We start from the raw sequence: 24,828 nt of genomic DNA on the forward strand, positions 1-24,828 counted from the left end.
ATACAATATACACTAGTCATATGCGGCTATTTATATTAATAATGATGAAATAAAATTAAAAATTCAGTTGCACTAGGCACATTTCAAGTGCTCAAAAGTCTCATGTGCCTAGGAGTTAACAAATAGGACAGCACAGATAGTTATAGAATGTTCTATGGAACACCACTGAGTTAGTAAGATTTTTACTTTAAGTTGCAGATTGTAATGAGATACCCAGAGATGGCAAAATCCAGAACTCATGAAATGAGGATATTGCAGAAATGAATACAAAAATTAGGAAATGTAAAGGGTAAGTTTGCTTTTGGACAGTAAAATCTGACTATTTTTTTGTTCAACAGCTATTGAATAACTACACACTCTATGTGTAGCTCTAAACAAGGGGCTGTGGGGAAGATAGCAAAGTCGGCAGATGTAGTTGCTGCTCCCAACTTGCCTCCCACTGAGTTGGATAGATGGTAAGTACGTGGAATGACATTAAACAGCAGTCCAAGGAAGTGTGTCAGAAAAAAACAAAAAAACAAGAAACAAACAAACAAAAAAACAACAACAACAGTGAAACACTGTGAGACCAGAGTGGGTTTGATAAAAGACACAATGCCTGACTTTGACAGGACAGGATGCACAAGTAGAACCAAGCCAAGGAGACAGAAATGGGGACAGCACCCTGGGAAAACTGAAAACAGATACTCTAGATGAAATAAAAATATTAGTAGGCTGTCAGATTGGAAATGGGACTGGGGTCAGATTTTTGAAGGACTTGAATGCCAATTCAAGATGATTAGACTTTATCCTGCAGACGATGAGAGCCATAGAAGGATTGTGAGCAGAAGAATACAATTATGCAGGTGGTATTCTGCCAATGTGAGTCTGGTCAGGGTTAAAAAACTGGACTGGAGGAAGCAGCCATCTCTGCTTGGATACTCTGCTGGTTGTGGGAATCCAGACAAGAGATGAGAAAGACCAGAAATAGGTCAATGAAAGGGGAAGTGGAAAGAGAGATGACAAAAAGGAAAACTTAATAGGTTTTGACTGAGTGGGAAACAGAAGTGGCACCAACATGGACAAAGATGGCTTACTGGCTTTGGACATTTGAGGTTTAGGAAATAACTGTTGATTTGCAATTTGAGAGGTAGCTTCTAGATGTAACTTCGTTGGATCCTATCTCATACCTCCTTGGACTGCTGTTTAATGTTCTTCTATGCATTGAGTACTTCTCTAACTCCAGAGCAAGCAATTTAGGTCAGTGATTGCATTGGCCAGGCTGTGCTTTCTTTTTCAAAGCCTCTAGTTTAGTGCCCTGTAAGGACAAAGTACCCAGCTAGTGAACAGCTGTTCTGCAGCGAACTATAAAGTCAAGCCCTATTGTCTAAACCTACCCTTTAAATTTACTAGGGTAAAGAGAAGAAGGAATTACTTATTTGTTTTAAAATCAAAATCCTGAGTCCCAAAAAACAAGAGTCCAGGGCCAGATGGCTTTCCAGGGGAATTCTACCAAACATTTAAGGAAGAGTTAACACCTATTCTCTTGGAGCTGTTCCAAAAAATAGAAATGAAAGGAAAACTTCCACACTCTGTGAAGCCAGCATTACCTTGATTCCAAAGCCAGACAAAGATCCCACTAAAAAGGATAACTATAGACCAATTTCCTTGATGAACATGGACGCAAAAATCCTCAACAAGATATTAGCCAACCAGATCCAACAATATATTAAAAAATTATTCACACGACCAAGTGGGATTTATACCTGGGATGCAGGGCTGGTTCAGTATCTGCAAAACAATCAGTGTGATTCATCACATCAATAAAAGAAAGGACAAGAACCACATGATCCTCTCAATAGATGCAGAGAAAGCATTTGACAACATATAGCATCCTTTCCTGATAAAAGCCCTCAAGAAAGTAGGGCTAGAAGGATCATACCTTGAGATATAAAAGCCATATATGAAAAACTGAGAGTTTTCCCCCTAAGGTCATGAACAAGACAGGGATGTCCACTCTTGCCACTGTTATTCAACATAGTATTCGAAGTCTTAGCCTGAGCAGTCAGACAACACAAAGAAATAAAAGGCATCCAAATCAGCCAGGAGGAGGCCAAACTTTCACTCTTCGCAGATGACACAATATGCTATATGGAAAACTCAAAGGATTCCACAAAAAAAACCTGCTAGAACTAATCCATGAATTCAGCAAAGTTGCAGGATATAAAATCAATGCACAGAAATCAGTCACATTTCTATACACCAACAATGAAGAAATAGAGAAATCAAGGAATCGATCCCATTTACAATTGCACCAAAAACCATAAAATACCTTTGAATAAATCTAACCAAAGAGGTGAAAAATCTATACACTGAAAACTATAGAAAACTTATGAATGAAATTGAAGAAGACAGCAAAAAGTGGAAAAATATTCCACACTCCTGGATAGGAAGAACAAATATTGTTATAATGTCAATACTACCCAAAGCAATCTACATATTCAATACCATCCCTATCAAAATAACACCAGCATTCTTCACAGATCTAAAACAAACAATCCTACAATTTGTATGGAACCAGAAAAGACCCCGAATAGCCAAAGAAATCTTGAAAAAGAAAACCAAAGCAGGAGGGATCACAATCCCAGACTTCAAACTGTATTACAAAGCTGTAATCATCAAGACAGTATGGTACTGGCACAAGAACAGACACTCAGATCAATGAAACAGAATAGAGAACCCAGAAATGGACCCACAAACGTATGACCAACTAATCTTTGACAAAGCAGGAAAGAATATCCAATGGGATAAAGACAGTGGTGGTGGGAAAACTGGACAGTGACATGTAAAACAATGAACCTGGACCACTTTCTTACACCATACACAAAAATAAACTCAAAATGGATGAAAGACCTAAACGTAAGACAGGAAGCCATCAAAATCCTTGAGGAGAAAGCAGACAAAAACCTCTTTGATCTTGGCCGCAGCAACTTCTTACTCGACAAGTTTCCAGAGACAAGGGAAACAAAAGCACAAATGAACTATTGGGACTTCATCAAAATAAAAAGCTTCTGCACAGCAAAGGAAACAATCAGTAAAACTAAAAGGCAACTGATGGAATGGGAGAAGATATTTGCAAACAACATATCAGATAAAGGGTTAGTATCCAAAATCTATAAATAACTTATCAAACTCAACACCCAAAAACCAAATAATCCAGTGAAGAAATGGGCAAAAGACATGAATAGACACTTCTCCAAAGAAGACATCCAGATCGCCAAGCGACACATGAAAAAATGCTCATCACTCATCATCCAGGAAATACAAATCAAAACCACAATGAGATACCACCTCACACCTGTCAGAATGGGTAACATTAACAACTCAGGCAACAACAGTTGTTGGTGGGGATGCAGAGAGAGAGGATCTCTTTGGCACTGCTGGTGGCAATGCAAGCTGGTGCAGCCACTCTGGAAAACAGTATTGAGGTTCCTGAAAAAAATAAAACTAGAACTACCCTATGACCCAGCAATTGCACTACTACTACTTATCCAAGGGATACAGGTATGCTATTTCAAAGGGGCACATGCACCCCAATGTTTATAGCAGCACTATCAACAATAGGCAAAGTATGGAAAGAGCCCAAATGTCCATCGACTGATGAATAGATAAAGAAGATATGGTGTATATATGCACAATGGAGTATTACTCGGCAATCAAAAAGAATGAAATCTTGCCATTCGCAACTACATGGGAAGAACTAGAGGGTATTATGCTAAGCGAAATTAGTCAGAGAAAGACAAATATCATATGACTTCACTCATATGAAGACTTAAGATACAAAACAGATGAACATAAGGGAAAGGAAACAAAATAATATAAAAACAGGGAGGGAGACAAAACATAAGAAATTCATAAATATGGAGAACAGAGGGTTACTGGAGGGGTAATGGGAGGGGGGATGGGCTAAATGGGTAAGAGGCATCAAGGAATCATTGTTGCACTAACTAAATTGAATGTAAATTTAAAAAAATAAGCAAAAAAAAACAAGGAAAAAATAAAAATCCTAAGGAAATGTTCAATTATTGTCATGAATAGAGGTGAATGCCTACAAAATGCCAGTTGTTTGCAAAATGGGGGTGGAAATACCTACCTCATAGAGTGTCGAGGAGTAAATGAATTGCATACAAACTACCTAGCAAGTAGTAAACCATCAAGATGTGTCATTTGTTTCTAATCTAATGAGCTGAACAAGCATATGTGGGAATGAAGAACTCCATACATAATTTTATGGCATCCACTATCTTTCCACTTACTCATTTACTGGGTGCCATAAAATGAGGGAAGTTCTACGGTTATTCTAGATCACTCCAGGCAGAATTGATAAAGTTCTTGTTTGTTCAATGAGGCAGAAGTCAGGGAGGGCCTAGCCCCAGAGATAATCACACACTCAGGTTTCTGGCTCACCCCTCACATGTTCCTGCCTCTTTTATTTACTCTTTGGCAGTGAGACCATTGTCGGTGGTGCATTGGAAGGAAAGACACATAATAATATTAAAGAAAATTTTCCAGAAAAGAACAGCATGGCCATTTATATGTGATGTGACTGATGTTTTTCATCAGCACGAGAAAATCAGTGTCATTGCACTCAAATTCACCATGTCGACTACTGCCAGAACCTATGTCAGGTTGGGCCATGACATCTAGGTAAATTCCACAGCCTCTTCCCAGGGTGCCTTTCACCTAGTTCTCCCTTTGGGTATCACAGTCATATAAAGCTATTTAATAGATCACCTTCAACTTATAAAGAATCCCCAAGGAACCACTCTTACCTGAACAGGAAACCTAAACTCCACTGAGTGGTTTCCCTCCAAATATTTCATTCTCAATGTTCATTCAATCATGTTTTCTCATTTTCCAAGTGAACCCTTAGCTGTAGAAGTACACTATCTACTGGATTTAAAGATCTAATACTCAGTTCCCTTCTGGGCTTGGCCACTCTCCTTACCCAGGATGACCTCACTATTGCTCTCTGCTTTGCTAAATTTTATCATTCTTCAAGACATAGCCAAGACCTACTTCCTCCATGAAACCCTTTCTGGAGATTGCAGCCTGTAGGCATGTCCTCTTTTCCTGGACTTCACTTATTTTCAGTGACAAAAAGTTTACATTCTTTGCCCCTTGTTTCTTACGTGTGTTTTTCCAACCAGACTGATGTTAGCATGAACTGATGTTCATGTCTTGCCCTTTAAAACACATATGCTGGAGAGGATGTTGAGAAATGGGAATCCTCTTGCATTGTTGGTGGGAATGAAAACTGGTGCAGCCACTCTGGAAAACAGTGTAGAGGTTCCTCAAAAAATTAAAAATAGATCTACCCTATGACTCAGCAATAGCACTGCTAGGAATTTACCCAAGGGATACAGGAGTGCTGATGCATAGGCAGACTTGTAACCCAATGTTTATAGCAGCACTTTCAACAATAACCAAATTATGGAAAGAGCCTAAATGTCCATCAACTGATGAATGGATAAAGAAATTGTGGTTTATATACACAATGGAATACTACTTGGCAGTGAGAAAGAATGAAATATGGCCTTTTGTAGCAGCGTGGATGGAACTGGAGAGTGCTATGCTAAGTCAAATAAGTCATACAGGGAAAGACAGATACCATATGTTTTCACTCTTATGTGGATCCTGAGAAACTTAACAGAAGACCACAGGGGAGGGGAAGGAAAAAAAAAGTTAGAGAGGGAGGGAGGCAAACCATAAGAGACTCTTAAAAACTGAGAACAATCTGAGGGTTGATGGGGGGTGGGAAGGAAGGGGGGGTGGGTGATGGGCATTGAGGAGGGCACCTGTTGGGATGAGCACTGGGTGTTGTATGGAAACCAATTTGACAATAAATTTCATATTTAAAAAATAAAATTTGATTATCTGTCTTTTACTGTGAAAAAACATAAATAAATAAATAGATAGATAGATAGATAGATAGATAGATAAATAAATAAATAAATAAAACACATCAAGGTTGAAGGTAACATTTGAAAATCCTAACTCTGGGTCCAAGTTTTCACAGTGACATCTTGGAGGGGCAGCTGGGTGGCTCAGTTGGTAAGCGTCCGACTCTTGATTTTGGCTCAGGTCATGATCTCATGGTTTGTGGGTTCAAGCCCTGCATCAGGCTCGGTGCTGACAGTGCAGAGGCTGCTTGGGGTTCTCTCTCTCTCTCTCTCTCTCTCTCTCTCTCCCTCTGCCTCTCCTGAGTATGTGCTCTCTCTCTCTCTCTCTCAAAATATATAAACTTAAAAAAAAAAAACCGTATCAAATTGACATCTTAGAGACTTGACCAAGGGACAGAGGCTCTGTCTTCTTCCTCTTCCCCACCTATCCCCATTCTTGGCTTCTACAGAGAAGTTCTGATTTTACACACTTGACGTATTGAGTACCTGAGTAAACTTGTGTTTGAAGAAAAGATTCCTTAGCTAAAGCTTGAGAACTACAGATTCCAGCAATTAGAAACATGGGAGTGAACTCACTACTTATAGTGGTGAGGAGTATTCTAGATTGACACATTCTCATTCATGATTATCTGAAAGTTGAACTACTCAGGACAAGTCAAGTAGAGGATAAGGCTCAGCCCTTGGGAGATCCATCCCCCCGATAGAAAAAGAAATTTGTTCCTTTCAGGAAACTTTCCAGGAACACAGAAAAGTATAAAGAAAATTGAAGTCACCTCTAATACCACCACCCAGTAAGAAATATTGTTAATCTTAGTGTACTTTTCCAATTTTCCAACCATACACACTCACATGAATATAATTTGTCATAGTTAAGATCATCCCATATGTTGAGTTGAGTAACCTCCTCTTTTCACATGCAATAATACCGTGATCGTTACAAATCCTCTTAAATGTATTTGTGATGGTTCATTATGGCAGGTTGGTTTCCCAGGAAGCAAACTCTGAGACGCAGATTGGCATGCAAGATATTCATTAGGGCATGCCCTTGGAATCAACAGCTGCAAAAACGAAAAGAAGGAGGCAGGGCTAGATGCAGAGAGGGGATGAGCTCTGGTATAGGTCCAATGAAAGTCTTACCCAACTCCATGGGAAACTCTGCAGGAGGGATGGTTCCGGAGCTGTCCTAGGTTGGTGTGAAGGGGATGCACCTTTAAATCCCTAGGGGGACCATTGACTGGTTTCAGTCTGCCCCCAGAATGCATGATTTTAGGCTAGGCATGATCTCAGGTTTTTCAGCCCAGGCATTCTTCAAGAAGGGCTCACAGCTGAAGCCCACTTTGTGGTAGCATTCCCAGAAGCTATGAGAATAACTCCTTCATTCTGAAAGGGGAATCTGGACAGCACATCACAGCCCCCACTACACCCATAATACCATGCTATATGGTCAATTAATAATGGCTGAAATTGAGTACATACCTATGACAACATTGTGTTAGGTGATCTTACTTAGACCACAACTGCTCAAGAGGTGATAATTAATGCTATTCTCTAACTGGGTGCCACAGATGATAAGTCGGGGAGCCAGAATTTGAACCCTAAGTCTTTGTTTTGGTAAGTACTTAAAAGAGTGTTTTTAGGTAAGAATTTAAGTTTCCAGGGGAAAATCTTACTGAGATTGAAAAGATAAGAGGTATGCAGTACTTTCCTTTCATCTTTGAAATGAATTAGAGGATGATTTTCGGAAATGGTAAAAATGATAGTTGGTAGCCCGCAGACTAGGAACACTTAAATTACCGCATGAGGGCACAGTTTTAGAAGTTGTGAATAAAGAACAATAGGTTATTTACAACACATTCCATTCAAATCTTTTATTCAAAACACAAAGCAGTAGCTACAAGTAAATGTGGAACCTCCAACTCAACCTGTTCTCTTCCTGTTGCTATGCATGCAAATCATTATTTCTACTACAAGTGAGAAGGGAGGGTAATGCTAGAGTTGTAAGTGGCCATTCCAGATCCTTTTATGCAAAGGACATTTAATGTTATTCTTATTTTTGAAAAGTGTTTCAATTAAGAAACAATAACAATTAATATTTTATTCTTTATATCAATATAGATGTTAGGATTGGAGGGGTTAGATTCAGCTTCCATTCTTACCATTTTACTTATTTTTTTCCATAAGCCTACCTAGATTTTTCATATTTTTTATACAAAATCTTCCTAAAATAGACAAACCCTTTATCAAATTTTTATATCACTCTATTTGCCATTCTATACTCTTCTACACATGTTGCTTATTAATCAAAATGAATATTATTTCAGAGAGATTGCCTTTTTAAATTTATTTATCCCACTTAAGCTTCAGCACAAAAATTAAAATTCAGGGTCAGTTATTATTGCTGGGGAGTGTTCACAGCAATGTAATGTGGTTGCCAAGCAACCTGTGGGCGGGCATTAGAGAGAGGAAGAGAACGCTCCATTAGCCAGCACTTCAATAGCAGTATTGGCTTTCATTTGAAACGTGCTAAATAATAGGGCCATGCAATTTGCCTCCCTTAGCCCAAGTTGCTTACTTTTCTTCCTGAATGGAAAATTAATCTGGTTTAGTGCCCGGTAACATTTGCAACCATACTTCTTCTGCCAGGCATTGGGGGGGAAAAGTGTTTCCTACTTTAGGAAATAAGGAAGTTGAGTTTTTTTCTTAATGTCTTTCTTCCTTCCTTCCTTCCTTCCTTCCTTCCTTCCTTCCTTCCTTCCTACCTTTCCTTCCCTTCCCTTCCCTTCCCTTCCCTTCCCTTCCCTTCCCCTTCCTTCCTTCCTTCCTTCCTTCCTTCCTTCCTTCCTTCCTTCCTTCCTTCCTTCCCTTCCCCTTCCTTCCTTCCTTCCTTCCTTCCTTCCTTCCTTCCTTCCTTCCTTCCCTTCCCTTCCCTTCCCTTCCCTTCCCTTCCCTTCCCTTCCCTTCCCTTCCCCTTCCTTCCTTCCTTCCCTCTGTCCCTCCTTCTTCTTTTTCTCTTATTTCTTTTTTTGTTAAAAAAATGCTTTATTTACAGTCTGTTAACCCAGGATGAAGGCAAGAGATTGTAGAACTCAAAAAGAAAAGAGCATCCAGGACAGCATTTTATGAATTATAAATACCACTCATCTTCTAGAAAGCTATGTTTAATAGTCTTAATTTGTTACCTGCTATCCTTGGGCTTCTGAATACTCACACACACACACACACACACACACACACACACACACACACAGAGAGAGAGAGAGAGAGAGAGAGAGACAGAGAGAGAGAGATTCATGCATCAGACTGCCAATATTGAATGCCTCAAGTAAAAGAGAGTTGTTCTAGAGTGTAGGGTTGGGGTGATGGTAGAAAGAGTCCCCTAGGGCCTGAGAAGATTTTTGAACTGACCTAGGCACCAGGCAAGGCTAGGGGAATTTGTCAAGAGGTCCAAGGGGGCTACATTTCTACTGCAGCTCAGAGTCAGCCTATCTCCTACTTGCCATCTGTTCACACATAAGGCTGAACATAGGCTTAACAGTGCTCCTAGCACAAAGTAGGTGCTCAGCAAACATATTGGCACTGCACAAATCTTCATGTGTGGAGCCTGGATACAGGAAATTCTCTCAGAACAGCTGCACTCACTCTTGGAGCTGTAGGGATGCGTATTTTGGGCCTCACGTAATTTCCTGTCTTAGGGATGGAGAAAATGGACTAGCAGCCAAGGCTGGCAAGCTGCTCCTCACTGAATGTGAACCAGGCTTCAGCTCTGCATCATCAAAAATCTCCTATGCTTTTTTGCCTGTGAGTAATTTAGTTTTCATCTGCCTGTTTTAAGTTAGTAAACTATTGAAAGTGGGTTCAGTGTTACCTTCAGAATGACTTTAACAGAATTCCCATACTTTTGCAGATTTGTAAAACTTGGTCCAGCCTAAGGATGCCAAGATACTAACTTGAGGTTCTCCTTTGAAAACACCTTTCCTTTTCTTTCTTCCTTTCTGCTGCTATTGGTAATTTAGATCTCCCACTGTCCAGGGCCATGCACCAATCCAGCCTGCTAACTGGGCTTTCTGCTGGCAGACTTCTACTCACCCAGTCTTCCTACTGTGTCCTCACATCCTCCTTCCTTCCATGAGCTGTCTGTTGGCATAATCTTCACCAGTTGTTTGTCTTTTCTCTTGAATACCACATTTGTCTGCTATTCCTTCATAGGGTCAGATCAGCTCTTTTCACAATCACAGACAACAGAACTCCCAGGTCAATGTGACTTAAAATGGGATCCAGGCCACCTTGGTGGTTTTTGTAGGTTTTCTCCAAGGCCTAGAAGCCCTGTGAGTTTGAGAAACAGTGCCCTGTAATTTTTCACTTGAATTCTTGAATTTGCCATTGCATAGTTCTTATATAGTTGCATTTTTGAACCCTAGATAGTGTTTTACATTGATTTTGTAATGGACAGTTACAGGGCAGAGACACAACCAGGGGAGAGAGAAAAGAAAAGAGGGCAAAGAGGAAGTTAGACATCCAAGTGGAAGTGAACAAAGGAGAAGAAGCAGCCATCAGTGGAAGGAGGCAGAAAGAGAGTCTATGATTGAGGAAGCCAGTCAGGGCCTTCATGAATGATCTTAGAGTAGGAAACATGCCCTCAGATGATTAAGAGGTAATGGCAGTGGAATAAGAGAACCCAGGATGCTGGGAAGACATGTAAGCCCAGCATAGAGGATTTGAGTGAGTCTTCTGGGCCCATTAGAACCAGCAGGCCCTGATGGGCAAGACAGGTTGTAGGAATTAGGATCCCTCTTCCCCTCACTCTTCCTCACACTTTGGACTTTTTCTATCCTTTCCCCATTTCTTGGATATTTTGGGGTATCTTACATTTCTTTTTCTCTTTCCTGAATCAATCAATCTCCTTCCCTTCTCCCTCTTTCCCTCTCTTACCTTAAAAATGTTTTGCAAACTGTAAGTGTTAACTTATCAATAGGTCAGGAAACCAGTGTTGAAGGATATAACAAATATAAATAAATTTATATATATATAGTACATTAGTGTCAGCTATTGTCATCATATTGTGCATTATATCCCTAGTAGCTACTTATCAGATATAAATATACAAACTGGAAGTTAGTATCTTTTGACTGTCTCCCTACAAATTCCCCTCTCCAGCCCTCCACCTCTGATAACCACAAGTCTGATTTCTTTTTCTATAAGTTTAGTTTTTTGTTTGTTTGTTTTTTGGATTCCACATATAAGTGAGATCACACAGCATTTGTCTTTCTCTGTCTGACTTATTTCACTTAGCATAATATTTTCAAGGCCCATTCATGTTGCACAATTGGGGTAGGATTTCCGAATTTTGTTATGGCTGAATAATATTCCATTGTATGTATATACCACAACTTCTTTATCCATTCATTCATTGATGGACCCTTAGGTTGTGTCTATGTCTGGGCTATTATAAATAATGCTGCTATGAACATGGGGGTGCAGTTATCTTTTCAAGTTAGTGTTCTAATTTCCTTTGTGTGTATACTCAGAGGTGGAATTGCTAGATCATATGGTATTTCTACTTTTAATTTTTTGAGGATCCTGCATACTGTTTTTTATAGTGGCTGTACCAGTTTACAGTCCAAGTGCACAGGGTTTCCTTTTGTCTACATCCATACCAGCATTCATTATCTCTTATTTTTTTCATTATGGCCATTGTAACAGGTATGAGGTGATATCTCATTGTGGTTCTAATTTGCATTTCCCTAATGACTCTTGATGTTGAGAATCTTTTGATGTATCCATTGGCCTCTCATATATCTTCTTTGGAGAACTCTTTATCCAGATCCTATCTATTTTTTAATTGGGTTATTTGCTTTTTTGCTATTGAGTTGTATGAGTTCTTTATATATGTTGGATATTAACCCCTTATCAGATATATGGTTTGCAAATATTTTTTTCCATACTGTACCATCTATTTTATCTTTACTGTTCTATACACTCTAATAGTAATATATATCTGTTGAACAAAGTCAGACAATACAGGTGTATAAAGGAAAAACTCAAAGTCCTTTTCCTATTGCATCACCACCCTTTATGTCTCACTTAAGAAGACATTTGTAACTTTTTGATCTGTATCCTTCTAGATACAGGGCAGTGTTACTCAGACTTTATTATGTACATGAGTCACCTGCGATCTCTTGTTAAATGCAGGCTCTGATTCAGCAGGTCTGCGGTGTGACCTATGGCTCCACATTTCTAACAAGCTGTCAAGTAATGCCGATGCTGCTGGCCCAGAGACCATACTTGGAGTAACAAGGGCCATATTGCTTCACTGTCCAATATAATAGCCACTCACCACATATGGATATTTACATTTAAATTTATTGACATTAAATAGAATGAAAACTTCAGTTCCTCACTCATACTAGCCACATTTCAAATGCTTGGTAGCCATGTGTGGCTGTTGGTTACTGGATTGGACAGCTGAGATAAAGAACATTTCCATTATCACAGAAAGTTCAGTTAGAGAACATGAGGAGATCTCTCAAAAGGTCAATATAACACATATGTACATTTTGCTATGGTGTTGAAGAAGGGATGACTAAATTCACACAGATGTAAAATGAGGGTTTTTTGTTTTGGGGCGGGGGGGGAGAGAGAGAGAGACAGTGCCCATGAGTGGGGGAGGGATTGTGGGAGAGAGAGAGAGACACTTAATCTTGATCTCATGATGGTGAGATCATGACCTGAGCCAAAATCAAGAGTAAGATGCGTAACCACTGAGCCACCCAGGCACCCCAGGTTTTGAATAAAGAAAGCCGGATAAATATGGAAGTGCAGAAAGTGCCTCCCTGTGGACATCTGGCAAACTCAGTCCTGGGAAGGAAAGGGGTGGGGTGTGTGAGAGCAACCAACTTTATGTGGGTGCCTCAGGAAGACACCAGACCAATGGTGCTTTTAAGTTACCACTGGTTTCTGACCAATCTAATCAATCTGTTAATTAGACCTGTGACTCTGGAAGAAGCAGAAGCTGCTTCTTGGACTAACTACCTCATGCTTAACATCCTAAGGAAATAATCTCTTAGGATAGACTGATATACAACAGGTTCTCACTGTGTAATTAAAATAGTGACGAAATGGAAACAATTCACAGTAATAGGTACTTGGTAAACAGGTCATGCCACTATGTAACCATTAAAAATCAGGTTTCTAAGAATATTTACTTATGTGGGAACATACATAGATGAGAAATGAAAAACTATATATCTCCAAAATTGTGTCTTTTATCTGTGTGATGGGATTGTGGGTGATTTTTATATTCTTCATACTTTCCTATATTTTCCACATTGTTTATAATTAACGTTATTGGGCTTTTTTTCTCTTTACCTCTAAGTATTCAGCATGTATTTTCTAAGACCAAGGATATCCCTTTATATGACCACAGTAAAATTACTGAAATCAAAAAACTTAGCATTGATACAGAACTATTATCTAATTCATGATACATAATCACATTTTTATTTATTCATTTATTTTGAGAGAGAGAGAGAGAGCGAGGGAGCAAGCGAACAGGGGAGGGAAAGAGAGAGCTGGTGACAGAGAATCCCCAACAGGCTCCGCACTCTCAGTGCAGAGCCCAACGTGGGGCTGGAACCTATGAATCGTGAGATCAAGACCTGAGCTGAAATCAAGAGTCTGACAGTTAACTGGCTGAGCCACCCAGGTGCCCTACATAATCATATTTTTATAGCTCTCATGCCCCCTGCCCATCCAGGATCAAAGCCAGAATAGCATGTACTATATTATTTCTTAATTATTAAAAAATAATAAACTACTTCTAAAATTTTAAATAAAAAGGCATATGAGTGTAAACAACTGTCAGGGCAAAGGAAATATTCTCTCACAGGCTTCCTGTGATTTTTCCTGCTTAAATCATATATATTATTTTTTGATCACTCTCAAGTGTTTTTGTTGTTGTTTTGTTTTTATTATATGGTTATATGTGGCAAGGCATATTGAGACCAGATATAATTTTTTGGTGCACATCTGATAAAATTTTTATTTTATAGTGAGTGAAGGATATTCACTCATTTATTTGTTCAGTCACTCATTCATATCTTCACTCATTCATCCCACAGCAGTTGCTGAGTCCCACTGTGATCTAGACAAAACACAGGCCTTGAAATAAAATTATTAAAAAAAATTTTTTAATCTTTATTTATTTTTGAGAGAGAGACAGTGTGTGAGCAGGGGAGGAGCAGAGAGAGAGGGAAACATAGAATCCAAAGCAGGCTCCACGCTCTGAGCTGTCAGCACAGAACCCGACACGGGGCTCGAACTCACGAACCGTGAGATCATGACCTGAGCTGAAGTCGGAGGCTCAACTGACTGAGCCACCCAGGTTCCCCTAAATAAAATTATTTTCAAGTTGTAAATTGAAAGCTCAAAACTTGTAATCTATCATCCTATTGGTAGAACTGTCCATAAACCATCCTTAACCAATAATTAGCTCTTTGTTGCTTATGGAAACACACACACACACACACACACACACACACACACAGAATAAATCCAACAGTCTTGATAAGATCCCACAGGGGGATGGATTTGATTTAAACCCATGCAGTCTTAACTAGGTGGAATTCTATATCCTGATATGTGCCCAGGGAAAAGGACTCACTCACTTAAATCAGTTGCTTCCATGAAAGGAATATTCTCATCTTTGAGTTATACAAGGTTTATTTTTAGAAAGCATGTGAGTATTTAGAAAATGGTTATTAATCAACTATTGGGGTGTAATTTTCCTACAATAACATGCATAAGTATGGTATAAATAACGTGTATCATTTGATGAGTTTAGACAGTGTGCCACCACTCAACCATGATGCTGAATGTCTCCATCACCCAGTGTAGTTCCATCCTGCCAGTCTAAAGCCAAGCACACCTAACACTTCATCCCCTCATCCCTGCCCTAGATAACTAACGCTGTTCTGATTTCTATCACTGTAGATACTCTTTCCAGGTTTTAGAATTTTTTACAAATGGAATTATGCAGTTTTACTCTTCTGTGTCATTCACATAACAGTTTTGAGAGGCATTATGTTGTGGTGTCAGTATTTTGCTCCTTTTTATTACTGAGTAGTATTCCATTGTATGAAGATATCAGTTTCTTTATTCACTCATGTGTAAGGACATTTGGGTTGCTTCCAGTTGATGGCTAATTATGGGTAAAGCTGTTATACACATTCAGATACATTTCTTTTTGTGGATATATATTTGAATTTCTCTTGGCTAAATACCTCGAAGTGAAATTGCTGAGTTTAGAATATACATTTAACTTTACAAGATTCTGCCAAATTATTTCCTAAAGTGATTGTACCATATTCTATACCCACTGACAATGAATGAGAGCTCCAGTTTCTCTACATCCTCATCAACATTTGGTATTGTTAGTCTTTTCACTTTTATGAATTCTAGTGAGTGTAGAGTGGTATCTCATTGTGGTTTTTAATTTGTATTTCTTTGATGACCAATCGTGTCGATTATTTTTTATTTCTGATTTCCGTATTAGGTTTATTTGTATAACTTCTTTTTTGAAATGACTATTCTACCCTTTTGCTTATCCCCACCCCCCGCCATTCTAATTGAGTGGCTTGCTTCTTCTAATTGAGTGGTAAGAGTTCTTTACATATTTTGGGTACAAGATATTTGTCAGATATATTTATTGCTAATGTTTTCTCTCAGTCTGTTTTATCTTTGCATTTTCTTAATGGTGTCTTTTGAGGGGCTGACATTCTTAATGTTGATAAAGTGTGGTTTCTTACTTTGTTCTCTTATGGTTAAAACTTCCTATTTCGGGGCCCCTGGGTGGCTCAATCAGTTAGGCGTCTGACTTTGGCTCAGGTCATGATTTAGTGGTTCGCGAGTTTGAGCCCCACATCGGGTTCTGTGCTGACAGCTCAGAGCCTGGAGCCTGCTTTGGGTTCTGTGTCTTTCTCTCTCTGCCCCTCCCCCACTCATGCTCTGTCTCTCAAAAAATGAATAAATATTTAAAAAATTTAAAAAAAAGAAAACTTTCTATTTCTTAAGAAATCTTCACTGAATCCAAATCATGAAGATATTCTCTCGGAGTCTTTCTTCCAGATGTTTTATAGTTTTAGCTGTTATGTTTAGGTCTATGATCCATTTTGAATTAATTTTTGTGTATGTTGTGAGATAAGGGTTGAGATTCAGTTTCTTCCGCATTTGACATCCAGTTGTTCCAACATCATTTACTTAAAAGATTATTCTTTCTCCATTGAATTGTCTTGGCACTTTTGTCAAAAATCAATTGATTGTATATGTCAATTGTATAAATATAGTCATAGTGAAGCACTGGTATATTTAAGCATTAATATATTTTGTATCTTTTTCAACCTAAATTTATAGCAACATCAAAAACTAAATTGTGATCTGTTATTTTACTAGCCAAAGGAAATTGAAGTGAAAACCTTAGAGGTGACTCATCTCCAATTTGACACGCTGATCATGAGCTTTGCCCTCTGTTAGGAAGACAATAGATACAACCCATGGCATTTTTATTGTTTTATTGAATTATTTTACATTATTAATTTATATGTTTACATATGAATTTTAGGGATTTTTATTGAATAATATATCTGGTTTTTGTTGAATCAGAGTATGCATTTTTTAATTTAAGCTACTTTTTCCTTGAAATATAAATTTAGACAATTTTTAGCTAGAAAAATTGTAGCCTGGGATTATTTTGATGTTTTGGCTTATGTCTTGAATGTATTCAGGCTTGGGTTGGTGACTGGAATTGACCTAGAAAATAATCAAATAGGGTGCATTGCAGTACATTTGAAACTCAACTCCTGATTCTGTGATGCTCCTTAATGCTCCATGTGGAAATTCCACATTAGGCACATAATCCCTTAGTCCAATCTGAGAGTGGATCCTGAAACTATGTGGTTCTATTCCTTTACCCTTCACCCCATTTTGCCCCTTCTCCAAATCCTAAAAGTACTGAGGATCAAACTCATCATAGTTTGACACAGAACCCACCACACTGATGGTAAAGGTCTGAATGAAGCCTTCCTGATAGACATGCAGAACTCCCTCTCTGCTACCAGTGGCCCTTTCTGTGGAGTCAAAGGGGGCAGGAAGAGTGTAGGAGAGTGTGGGGGAGCATTTAATCTCTACTCTATAGCAAAACATGGTTGTTAGGGTCATAAGTCATGGTTAAGTGCATTACTGGTTTTTAAAATACCCACTGATTTCATTCAGCAAGGAAGAATGGTCCAAAGAAAGAACGAATTCAGAAGTCGGAGTCAAAAGACTTGGGTTGGAGTACTGGTTCTTTCACTTGCCTCTTTGTGGACCCGTAAATAATAGGAATGATACCAAGCGACACACAGGGTTGTTGTGAGTATCAAGTAGGAGCACTCTGCAAACTGTGGTATTTAAATTTAAAAGTATCTTTCCTTCAGTAGCTCCCAAAGTTGCTGATATTCAAATCTGAGTCATTACTTAAATAGGCTCTGTTGAAATCAAGTGCATAATGACTTCTGGTTATTTGCTGGATTCACTCTCTTTAAAAGCTCATCAGCAAACATTTGCTTGCTGAATGACTCCTCTGCAACCTTGAAATACATTAGAGTTTTTCTATAGAAGGATAGTTGCTAGGAGCTTAGGTCATAGTAAACTTGTCTTTTGTTGAGGATTAATGCTTTTGCTGCAGCAACATTGAAAATACTGGCAAGACCAAGGGCTGGCTATAGTGCATTTTTGTCTATGACATAAAAACAAAAAATTAAAACCTCTCCCCCAAAGGCTGCATAAACACCTTACTTCAAGTATTGTAAATTAGACGTTATTACATCTTTTCCCTGATACAAGCTAATTTCAGTAAATATTTTGTTGGTAACCATTTTTCCCCAACAATAATAGTAGTGCAAACTCAAAATGTAAAACTTGGAGACTACAGATATGTATAAAATTGAAACTAAAAATTGCCTACAATTTATGCACCCGGAAATAACCATAAAATAGTTTAATGAATATTTTCTAGTCATTTGTATGTATGTGTTTTTAGAAAATTTACAAACTCTTCTTGATATAGTCTTGCATGTTGCTTTTCCCCCCACTTGATAGCATACACAAATTCCAATGTCTAAAATTATTCTCAGAGAAAATAATTTTGAAGGTTGCCTGATACTTTATCTGAACTTAGCATACCTAAAAATTATTTACATATATTTTTCCCAAATTACCTTTATTAAGTTAAATTTATGAACATTAAATTTCATCTACTTAAATTTGTAAATGTTAAATCTAAGTTGTTGAAAGAATTATAAATGCTGTTTAGAGTGAAGAAAATAAAATATGTATACTCAAATACACGCATGAATTTTCAAGGTGAGCCACATGTTCTCAATGGGGGCAATATCCCTCCAAAGGAAGCAAGTATTGGTTGACGGGGGCGGGGAATGAAAAAAATCTACCCTTTTTATGAATAAAGCATAAATACCCAGTACATAGACTATATAAACAGATACATAATATATCTGTAGTATTAAAATTTCATGAGGGAGAGGGGCAATTAGTTAAAAAAAAATCTAAAAGAGTTTCTTAGGAGGGTGATTATGAAAAAAAGGTTCAGAAGCATTGAGATAATCTGGTAGGGGATTGCAATCCTGCAGAGCAATTCAATTGCTTAACACCCAAGTTCATATCACATAAGTTTCCTCTCTAACATGCAGAATCACCTGAGGTAATACTATAAGTTCTATCTGATATTAGTCTGTCATTTATTTTTGAGTACAGGATTCAGAGGAAAAGAACATGCAAGTTAAATGAAGGTTGAATTTAAGGTTCCAATGGTTACAATTATGTTAAGTGGTATCATTGTATTATAAAACTGTCCTGTCAAAGGGAAAACCCAGAATTAATACCTTAATGCATGGAACCCAGAATTAATTATTTACTTATACCTTAAAAACTCAGAATTAATTATTTACCTGCTAAAAGAAGATATCAGCTATGTTTTTTGTATTTTAATTTACCACATTTCAGTGGTTTTCCCAGAGCATGAATTCTCATTTCATACATGTCTAAACATTTAAAAGACACCACCTCCAGAAGAACAAAAATGGTAGCAAGATGCATTGACTTAGGTTTAGAAAAAAAAAAAACACAGCTTTGTTGAGATATAATTCACACACCATAAAATTTATGCTTTTAGAAAGTATATCCTTTTAAAGGTATAGTGGGTTTTAGTACATTTACAGAGTCACACAATCATCACCACTATCTAATTTCAGAACCATTTAATCACCCCGAAAAGAAACCCCATACCCATCGGTTGTCACTCCCCATTCCCTATTTCCCACAGGCCCTGCAACCACTAATCTACTTCCCATGTCTACAGATTTTCCTATTCTGGTTGTTTCCTATAAATGGAATCATACAAGATGTTGCCTTTGTCAATCACTTTCATCTAGCATAATATTTTCAAGATTCATTCACATTGTAGCATGTATCGGTACTTTATTCCTTTTTTATGGCTGAATAATATTCCATTGCATGGACATACTCATTTTGTTTATCCATTAATCAGTTGGATATTTGTATTATTTCCATGTTTTGGTTATTATGAATAAGGTTGCCATGAACATTCGTGTATAAATTTTCACATAGACATACGTCTTTATATTATTTTGGGTACATACATAGGAGTAGAATTGCCAGGTTATATGGTAACTATGATTAACATTTTGAGGAATTATCAAACTGTTTTCAAAAGTGACTGCACCATTTTATAATCCCACTAGTAGTGTGTGAGAATTGTAATTTTTCCACATCCTCACCAACACTTGTTATTGTCTTTTTTTTTTTTTCAGTCATCCTAGTGGGGGTGAAATGGTATCTTGTGGTTTTGATTTGCATTTCACTAATGAATAATAATGTTGAGCATCTTTTCACGTGCTTATTGGCCTTTTATATGTCTTCTTCAGAGAAATGCCTATTCAAATCCTTTTATCATTTCTAAATTGGGTTATTTGTCTTTTAATTGTTGAGTTGTAAGAGTACTTTATATACTCTGCATTCAAGTCCCCTATCAGATATGCAATTGACAAATATTGTCTCCTTTCTCTGGATTGTCTTTTCACTTTCTTGATAGTGTCCTTTGAAGTACAAAAGTTTTAAATTTTGAGCAAATCCTATTAACCTATTTTTTTCTTTTGTCATTTGTGCTTTTAGCGTCATATCTAAGAAAACAGTGCCAAATCCAAGGTCACAAAGATTTACTCCTGTGTTTCATTCTAATAGTGTTATAGTTTTGTTCTTACATTTAGGTCTTTGATCCATTTTTGAGGGAATTTTATATTTGGTATAAGCTAAGGGTCTGACTTTATTTATTTATTTATTTTTGCTTGTGGATATCTAGTCATCACAGCACTATTTGCTGAATGATGGGTTTTGAATCAAGATACAATAATGTATCCTATTCCTTAAGTAGGAATAGGCTGGTGTGTGTTCTGGTGAGGAAGGGTTTTTAAAAGAAGAGGCAGTGAATCCTGCCAAGAGCAGCAGAGACTGAGCTCTAATAAAGGGGCTCTAGATTTAGCAGTCAGGATATCATTGGCAAGCTTTGAGGTAAATCTCAATAATTGTTTGGTGTAATGGTTAGTTTTATGTGTCAACTTGGCTAGCCTCCAGTACCCAGTTATTCAATTAAGCACTTATCTAGGTGTTGCTGTGAACATATTTCATAGATATATACTCAGCTGATTTTAAGTAAAGGAGATTATCTTTGATAATCTGGGTGGTCCTCATAACAATCAGTTGAAAGGCTTCAAGAACAAAACTGAGGTTTTCCTGAAGAAGAAATCCAGCCTGCCAGTTTACCGTATGGGTTTTGGACCTGCCAGCCCTATAGCCGCAGAAGCCAATGTCTTGAAATCTCTCTCTCTGTCTTCATATATACATATTCTATAATATTTTATATTATATCTATGTAAAATCTGCCTCTGTATAGGTAGTATATTATGTATATTGTTATATATCCTACTATATAGTAATATATATGTGTTATTTAATATAAATATACATTAATATTATATATAATATAATATTATGGATATATAATTCATATATTACTAATGATAGAATTTAAATATTAATATAAATGATATATATATACTTTAATATACATTAACATATATTACATTATACATATTCTGTCTATACATTTCACCTCTACTGGTTCTGTTTCTCTGCTAGAACCCTGAACTAATATGGGGGAACTGAGTGAGGGAACTGAGGCTGATTTAGAGATAAACTCCCTGGAGAAGTTTGCAAATAAAATAGAGGGGAGAACAGAGGACAAAAAATAAAGTATTTTGGAGAGAGATGAATATTTGAGAGAGAAGGGTTCTCAATAAGTTAGATCTATAATGTAATTCTTCATTTATATTTCATAACTTTTTAAATCATAAATAGATCTAACATTTTAATCTCTCTCACTTCTTTTTGTAATATTGCATCCAAGTAAGTTAACTATATAATCTGATGGTATAATTTTTAAGATTGTCTCATTAAAAAGCTATTTCTTTCGTTGAGTGCCAGCCACTGTGATTGCATATTAAATAACAAGTAATGATCAATCAGCCTCCATAACATTTTCTTTACAAAGTCTTTCTTTCCTTGTGTTGGCAGACATCATAGAGGAAAGTTATGAAAGAGTCTTCGTTGGGAAAGTTATAAAAGCAAAACTAAAAATTATAACTTGATAGCCATGAGGTCATGGCTATCATGGATCAGTCATGGAACAGCATGATTATGAAGTTCAATGGAAAAAAGTGAAGAAAATATATTTTTTATAAAATTTAAGGAAGAAAGAATTGGTCTTAATTGGTAAGTGCAGAGATGTAGAGATTTTAATTTCTTATCTAAGTCAACAAAATGATAAGAGTCTTTTAACTTACACATTACGAGTATAAATTCACATTCTAAAATGAATGCTTTAAAGAAAAAAAAATAAAGAACTTGGTTTACTTTGGTGCAGAGCTGGACATCGTATTTTACAAAACCAGCTGGCATATGTTGGCACCATTTGACTATATACCTTCTAGTTCCTATTACACTCCTACTGATTGCATCCTAAGGCCATGTTAGTTTTGACAAAATTCAATTCTTTTGATGAGTGTCAGGTTTACTGGGCTGCTAAAAACATGTAGTTAATAGATCAGGAAGACTGATAAGTATCGTCATATAGTTTTGTTCCAGAAGAACTCCATGCAGTTAATATACAAGCATCCAGTCTGTGTGAGCCCAGGGACTTCTAACCTGTTTGATATCTTACATATTATTGTGTCATGCTCAATTGTTAACATGTGAACATTTATCAGAGAAGATTATTATAACTGGTTACTTACATTATATCCTAAGTGTACTCTTCTTTTTTTTTAAAAAAAAATTTTAATGTTTATTTTTGAGAGAGAGAGAGAGAGAGAGGGAGGGAGGGAGAGAAAGAGCATGAGCAGGGGAGGGGCAGAGAGAGACAGAAACACAGAATCCCAAGCAGGCTGCAGGCTCTGAGCTGTCAGTGCAGAGCCCAACACGGGGCTGGAACCCACAAGCTGTGGGATTGTGACCTGAGCCAAAGTCGGATGCTTAATCGACTCAGCTGCCTTGGTGCCCCCCAAGTGTACTCTTCTTAATGATTTTCAGTAGTTATCCTTTGGGAGAATAGGAAAACAGAGGCTACCTGTGGAAGAAGCTTCTTAGAAGGGCCAACTTCCATTGGCATGGTTAGATTAAATGGATTTAACAGACTTAAATCTTGTTGCTGCTTGATATATCATAATTGTAACAATTTCTTTTTTTAAATTGTGACGGTTTTTATGGGAATACATTATATGAGCTAAACCACAAAATTATATTGAGATAGAATTTTTAAAATTTCTCAACAGAAAAGGTAGAGATTAGGAAGTTCTTGAGGGCAGGGATTCTGGTCGACCTATCTTTTTATTGCCACCAGTAGCATAGGAACTGGCACATAGTAGGCATTCAGAAATGTTTGATGAATAAAATAACCAGTCAATTCATTAGTTGGAATAGTTGGCTGAGGAATATCCTTATGATCTGGCATTGGCTCTAAGAAGCAGTTTTTAATTAGGTGATGGATTGATATGAAGTTTGGTTTTCAAGTGTATAACTGCATGCATGCTTGACTCAGAGGTCGAATTAAATCTGATGGACAATTAGAGACCTGTTATGGAGTAGTAAGAACTCATTTGTGGAGGCATTTGGGAGTTGAATGTCTAATGGAAAGAAAGCTCAGTGGCTCCATCTAGTCATCCTTCTTACAGCAAAATTCAGGGAGATTTAATAACTGGGTATGCTGTATTCTGTAGAGGAAGATCATATGTATGTTGTTTGACAGACTGAACATTAAGCTCATATGGTCAACTCTTTTCCTAACTTTGTAGGGAGTAGATATTGTTATGGATGCATTCTGGTTTCCTGTAAAAACATGCTGCTTCCATCAATCATCCTTTCTGTCAGTATCATCTCTGTCTTCAATTCCAGCACCAGAAATGGGTACTTCACAGTAGGTTTTACTGGATTTCACAAAAGACATTAAAGACTTCGATAATCTTCTCAGCTTTTCATTTGGTGCCTTTATTTAAGTAAATCATTGCATGCAGTTGCCTAATGGCTAATCATGGCAAGCCTAACTTTACGAAACCTGCTCAAGATATGTTTGTCTAAAAGTTGTTCCCTTCCAATTGTCAGCCTCCAACAGCAATGTCTGCACAATAATTGTGATGAATCTCTAGTGCATCATCAGAACTAATCTGTAGTAAAACTGATTCCACTTCTAGAAAAAATTATTTTTTATTGGGTCATTTCACTTAAAATGTAGGAACAGCAAACATGCATGGATGAGTACAGAAGGAAATACAAAGTATGAGAAATTGTCCTGCAAAAATATAATTGGTTGTTTTCTCTTACATGTAGAGAATTTAGTCTAGCCACTTAATTGAGTTTATTTTGAAAAAGGCCATCAAAAGAAGCATAATTTAAATCTGAGAATATGATTATAAAATGGAAGAATGAGGACTAATTTAAGGATATTTGTTAACATTGGGAATTTACATTGTTCCAGAGGTTAAGCCAATGTAATAAGATAAGAAAAATATATAACAATACAATTTTTAAAAAATAAACAGAAATAGAAATGTGCCCTATATCTTTGAATGCGGATAGAAAACTGAGAGGATGCATGCTAAACTATTAAAAATGGTTGTTTTGAGAGGTGCGACTGTGACGTGGAGAGGAAATTGGTGTTTATTTGTTTTTCCCTCTACATTTTAGTGTAGCCCGAATTTTATATTTTACAACAAATATGCATGAATTTATTGCATTTTTAAATTAAGAAAAATTAAGGAATTAACACAATCATAAAACAGGATCTCCACAATACAGAAAGAAGAACTAAATGGGTTATCAGAACAGAAGTTATGTCAGAAGGAAATTTTTAAGAGCTGGGTGATGGAGTCATAAGATTGGAGAGCTGGTGATGTGACAGCATGAAATGATAAGTAAAACAGACAAGTGGAATCAGTGACAGTAAACTTTTATGTATATCATGAAATGTGGTGTCTGCATGTGATTAGACAGTCATTATAAGACTGAAAACACAAACATACACAAATAACTTCTTTTTAGTGTTTAAGCAGAAACATTTTCCTCTCATGTTTTTTACTTAAAAAATTCAAATCTATGGAAAAAAGTTTTTTAAAGATACAATGAAAATGTGTATGTTCTTCATCTAATATGACCAGTTACCATTTTGTTCTCACTCTCTCTCTCTATTTTTTTCTTTCTTTGAACAATT

The 24,828-nt window shown here is 37.1% G+C and overlaps 1 long non-coding RNA gene across 1 annotated transcript; it reads left to right on the forward strand.

Annotated features, from left to right (window-relative positions):
* The first annotated feature begins 359 nt into the window (after nucleotides 1-359).
* On the forward strand, nucleotides 360-23,633 carry LOC122230621. The gene is made up of 4 exons (XR_006207626.1): nucleotides 360-455; nucleotides 9,635-9,740; nucleotides 21,642-21,839; nucleotides 23,417-23,633. It is a non-coding gene; the product is annotated as an uncharacterized LOC122230621 (long non-coding RNA).
* Nucleotides 23,634-24,828: the final 1,195 nt, after the last annotated feature.

This window comes from Panthera tigris, chromosome C2 (assembly GCF_018350195.1).
Source record: "Panthera tigris isolate Pti1 chromosome C2, P.tigris_Pti1_mat1.1, whole genome shotgun sequence".
NCBI classification, from domain to species: domain Eukaryota; kingdom Metazoa; phylum Chordata; class Mammalia; order Carnivora; family Felidae; genus Panthera; species Panthera tigris.